Source organism: Arachis hypogaea, chromosome 17 (genome assembly GCF_003086295.3).
Source record: "Arachis hypogaea cultivar Tifrunner chromosome 17, arahy.Tifrunner.gnm2.J5K5, whole genome shotgun sequence".
NCBI classification, from domain to species: Eukaryota; Viridiplantae; Streptophyta; class Magnoliopsida; order Fabales; family Fabaceae; genus Arachis; species Arachis hypogaea.
Window position 1 is genome coordinate 82,384,816 of NC_092052.1, and position 5,891 is coordinate 82,390,706.

The window sequence follows — 5,891 nt, forward strand, 5'->3', positions numbered from 1 at the left end:
AGTACTGTTGGATGCAGCTTGCATTCCATTCAAACTCTGAGAAATCATAAGTCAATATTTTATTCTGAGCCAATATGGCATTTATAGTATCAATTTCAAGAACTCCCTTCTTCTGAGCCGTCCCATTACTCACAAGATTCCTCTCAGAAGTGTATATGAACTGGTTATTAGCAACCTTGTCAATAAGTTCTTGAGCTTCTGCAGGCGTTTTCCTTAGGTGAATGGATCCACCTACAGAAGTATCCAATGACATCTTTGATAGCTCAGATAAACCATCATAGAATATATCCAGGATGGTCCATTCTGAAAGCATGTCAGAAGGACACTTTTTGGTCAGTTGCTTGTATCTCTCCCAAGCTTCATAGAGGAATTCACCTTCCTTCTGTCTGAAGGTTTGAACATCCACTCTAAGCTTGCTAAGATTTTGAGGAGGAAAGAACTTGGCTAAGAAAGCCGTGACCAGCTTATCCCAAGAGTTCAGGCTATCCTTGGGTTGAGAGTCTAACCACACTCTAGCTCTGTCTCTTACAGCAAAGGGTAAAAGCATGAGCCTGTAGACTTCAGGATCTACTCCATTAGTCTTAACAGTATCACAAATCTGCAAGAATTCAGTTAAGAATTGAAAAGGATCTTAAGATGGAAGTCCATGAAACTTGCAGTTCTGTTGCATCAGAGAAATTAATTGAGGTTTCAGCTCAAAATTGTTTGCTCCAATGGTAGGGATGGAGATGCTTCTTCCATGTAAATTGGAATTAGGTGCAGTAAAGTCACCAAGCATCCTCCTTGCATTATTATTATTTTTGGCTGCCATCTCCTCTTTCTGTTCGAAAATTTCTGAAAGGTGCTTGCTGGATTGTTGTAATTTAGCCTCTCTTAGTTTCCTCTTCAGAGTCCTTTCAGGTTCTGGATCTGCTTCAACAAGAATATTCTTGTCCTTGCTCCTGCTCATATGAAAAAGGAGGGAACAGAAAAATAATAATAGGGATTATTTTTACCCAGGTATAGAGGTTCCCTTACGTGAGTAGAAGAAAAGAAGAAGAGAAAATCTGAACTCAGAGAGAGAGAGGGTTCGGATTTTTGGTGAGTGAGGGAGAGATGTTAGTAGATGAATAAATAAACAGAAGGAGATGAGAGAGAAGGATTTTCAAAAATTATTTTTGAAACATGGTTAGTGATTTTCGAAAATTAAAAGAAGAAATAAATTAAAATTGAATTTTGAAACAATTAGTTAATTAAAAAGAATTTTTGAAAAAGAGGGAGATATTTTCGAAAATTAGAGAGATAGAGTTAGTTAGGTTGTTTTGAAAAAGATAAGAAACAAACAAAAAGTTAGTTAGTTAGTTGAAAAAGATTTGAAAATCAATTTTGAAAAGATAAGAAGATAGGAAGTTAGAAAAGATATTTTAAAATCAAATTTTTGAAAAAGATATGATTTTGAAAAAGATAAGATAAAAAGATATTTTTGAAAAGATATGATTGAAATTAGTTTTGAAAAAGATTTGATTTTTAAAATCACAATTAATGACTTGATTCACAAGAAATCACAAGATATGATTCTAGAACTTAAAGTTTGAATCTTTCTTAACAAGCAAGTAACAAACTTGAAATTTTTGAATCAAAACATTAATTGATGATGATATTTTCGAAAATTATGAGATAAAATTAAGAAAAAGAGTTTTGAAAAATATTTTTATAATTTTCGAAAATAAATAAGAAAAATGAAAAAAATTTGATTTTTTGAAAAAGATTTTGAAAAAGATAAGATTTTTAAATTGAAAATTTGATTTGACTCATAAGAAACAACTAAATTTTAAAAATTTTTGAAAAAGTCAATCCAAATTTTCGAAATTTATGAGTGAAAAAGGGAAAGATATTTTTTTGTTTTTTGAATTTTTAATGATGAAGGAGAAAAACATGAAAATGATGCAATGCATGAAAATTTTGGATCAAAACAATGAATGCATGCAAGAATGCTATGAATGTCAAGATGAACACCAAGAACACTTTGAAGATCATGATGATCATCAATATTTTTGAAAAATTTTCAATGCAAAGAAAACATGCAAGACACCAACTTAGAAATCATTCATGTTCAGATACTATGAATGCAAAAATGCACATGAAAAACAAGAAAAGGCACAAAACAAGAAAACATCAAGATCAAACAAGAAGACTTACCAAGAACAACTTGAAGATCATGAAGAACACCATGAATGCATGAATTTTCAAAAAAATGCAAAGAATTTTTAGAAAAAATGCAATTGACACCAAACTTGAAATTGACTCAAGACTCAAACAAGAAACACAAAATATTTTTGATTTTTTTATGATTTTCTAATTTTTTTTTGGTATTTTTCGAAAATTAATTTGAAAAAGAAAAATAAGGATTCCAAAATTTTTAATATGAATTCCAGGAATCTTGCACTCTTAGTCTAAAGCTCCAATCTGAGGGTTAGACATGGCTTAATAGCCAGTCAAGCATTAGCATGTAAATCTTTTGGATCAGGAACAGCAGCAAGTGGATTAGCAACAACTAGCTTGCTCTTGATAATGTTGGGTTGGAAGCCGGTCAGGCTTCAACATGCTTCAAGAAACACTAGAATTCATTCTTTAAAAAATTTTAGAATAATTTTCGAAAACAGAAGAGAAATTTTTGAAAGATTTTTGAAAAATTTTTTTTTTTTGAAAACTTTTTTGAAAATAAGAAGAAAATTACCCAATCTAAGCAACAAGATGAACCGTCAGTTGTCCAAACTCGAACAATCCCCGGCAATGGCGTCAAAAACTTAGTGCACGAAATTGTGATCTCAGGCAACGGCACCAAAAACTCTGTACGCACGTCTTAATAAATCGTTTTTCATTCACAACTTCGATACAACTAACCAGTAAGTGCACTGGGTCGTCCAAGTAATAAACCTTACGTGAGTAAGGGTCGATCCCACGGAGATTGTTGGTATAAAGCAAGCTATGGTCATCTTGTAGATCTCAGTCAGGCGGATAATAATTGATTATGGAGTTTTCGAAAATAGATAAGAAATAGACAGAAAATAAAGATAGAAACACTTATGTATATTATTGGTGAGAATTTCAGATAAAGGTATAGAGATGCTTTCATCCCTCTGAACTTCTGCTTTTCTGCTGTCTTCATCCAATCAGTCCTACTCCTTTCCGTGGCTGGCTTTATGTAAGGACATCACCAATGTCAATGGCTACTTTTCATCCTCTCTGGAAAATGGTCTGATGCGCTGTCACTGCATGGCTAATCATCTGGAGGCATCACCGTGATCAATGGCTGCATCCTATCCTCTTGTGAAAATGGTCCAAATGCTCTGTCACAGCACGGCTAATCATCTGAGGTTCTCGATCATACTGGAATAGGATTCACCCTCCTTTTGCGTTTGTCACTACGCCCAGCACTCGCGAGTTTGAAGTTTGTCACAGTCATTCAATCCCAAAATCCTACTCGGAATACCACAGACAAGGTTTAGACTTTTCGGATTCTCATGAATGCCGCCATCAATCTAGCTTATACTACGAAGATTCTGATTAAGAGATCCAAGAGATACTCATTCAATCGAAGGTAGAACGGAAGTGGTTGTCAGGCACGCGTTCATGGGGAATGATGATGATTGTCACATTCATCACATTCATGTTGAAGTGCGAATGAATATCTTAGAAGCGAAATAAGTTGAATTGAATATAAGACAGTAGTACTTTGCATTAATTCTTGAGGAACAGTAGAGCTCCACACTTTAATCTATGGAGTGTAGAAACTCTACCGTTTGAAAATACATAAGTGAAAGGTTCAGGCATGGCCGAATGGCCAGCCCCCATGATCTAAGAACCAGACGTCCCAAGATGTTCAAAGATGATCAGATACAATAGTAAAAAGTCCTATTTATAATAAACTAGCTACTAGGGTTTATAGAAGTAAGTAATTGATGCATAAATCCACTTCCGGGGCCCACTTGGTGTGTGCTTGGGCTGAGCTTGAATGTTACATGTGCAGAGGCTCTTTCTAGAGTTGAACGCCAGGTTGTAATGTATTTCTGGCATTCAACTCTGGTTCGTGACTTGTTTCTGGCGTTTAACTCCAGACAACAGCATAGAACTGGCGTTCAACGCCCTTTTACGTCGTCTAAAATTGGCCAAAGTATGGAGTATTATATATTTCTGGAAAGCCCTGGATGTCTACTTTCCAACGCAATTGGAAGCGCGCCATTTTGAGTTCTGTAGCTCCAGAAAATCCACTTTGAGTGTAGGGAGGTCAGAATTCAACAGCATCAGCAGTCCTTCTTCTACCTCTGAATCTGATTTTTGCTCAAGTCCCTCAATTTCATCCAGAAAATACCTGAAATCACGGAAAAACACACATACTCATAGTAAAGTCCAGAAATGTGAACATAAAAACTAATGAAAGCATCCCTAAAAGTAACTAGATTCTACTAAAAACATACTAAAAACAATGCCAAAAAGCGTATAAATTATCCGCTCATCACCAGGTAACCTTATAATGTCATTCAAGCATAGTCTAATACTAATATAATGATAATATTATACTATTATCTATCTCCTCTCATGAATCGAGTCCGGTTTGTCAAACAGAGACTATTTACGAAAATCAGAATCAAAACTGCCAACCGATACGGTTCAAAAACAAGGTTCTTCGCGATTGCATTATCGAGCTTGCCTTAGAGGAGGTTCTAACTTAAGGATGACATAATGATAATGAGGATTGAGATGCTTGATTATATAACAGAGGTGTTCCCTTTACTGATCTTCCGGAGAAATTCGTACTTTCAGAAAAGATCTCATGTACTCAAAAATCAGGGTTGTTACACACTCGAAGTGGATTTTCTGGAGCTGCAGAAGCCCAATTGGCGCGCTCTCAATTGCATTGGAAATTAGACATCCTGGGCTTTCCAGCAATATATAATTATCCATACTTTGCTCGAGATTTGATGGCCCAAACTGGCGTTCCAAGTCAGCATAGAAATTCTGGCGTCAAAATGCCAGAACTGGCATGAAAGCTAGAGTTAAACGCCCAAACTGGCACAAAAGCTGGCGTTTAACTCCAAGAAAGGTCTCTACATGTGAAAGCTTCAATGCTCAGCCCAAGCACACACCAAGTAGGCCACGGAAGTGGATTTCTACACTAACTATTCTAGCTCACTCATTTTCTGTAACTATAGGTCACTAGTTTATTATAAAAACTACTTTTAGTGATTCATCTGGACCTCATGACATTCTTCACGTTTCATATTATATCTTCTACGGCATGAGTCTCTAAACCCCATTGTTGGGGGTGAGGAGCTATACCGTTCTTCATGAATTAATGCAATTACTACTGTTTTCCATTCTATCACGCTTGCTTCTATTCTAAGATATTCATTCGCACTTCAACCTGACGAATGTGATGATCCGTGACAATCATCATCATTCTCACCTATGAACGCGTGCCTGACAACCACCTCCGTTCTACATGCAATCAAGCTTGAATGTGTATCTCTTGGGTTTCTAATCTAAGATTGGAACCTTCGTGGTATAGGCTAGAATTACTAGCGGCCATTCCTGAGATCCGGAAAGTCTAAACCTTGTATGTAGTATTCCGAGTAGGATCTGGAAAGGGATGACCGTGACGAGCTTCAAACTCGCGAGTGTTGGGCGTGTGACAGACGCAAAAGGATCAATGGATCCTATTCCAACATGATCGAGAACCAACAGCTGATTAGCCGTGCGGTGACAGCACATTTGGAACATTTTCACTGAGAGGACGGGAAGTAGCCATTGACAACGGTGATGCCCAACATAAAGCTTGCCATGGAAGGAGCCTTGCGTGCATGAAGAAGAAGACAGTAGGAAAGCAGAGATTCAGAAGACAAAGCATCTCC

The 5,891-nt window shown here is 36.5% G+C and overlaps 1 non-coding gene across 1 annotated transcript; it reads left to right on the forward strand.

Annotated features, from left to right (window-relative positions):
* Positions 1-307: 307 nt before the first annotated feature.
* LOC112767585 (small nucleolar RNA R71) lies at positions 308-415 on the forward strand. The gene has a single exon (XR_003185027.1). It is a non-coding gene; the product is annotated as a small nucleolar RNA R71 (small nucleolar RNA).
* Positions 416-5,891: the final 5,476 nt, after the last annotated feature.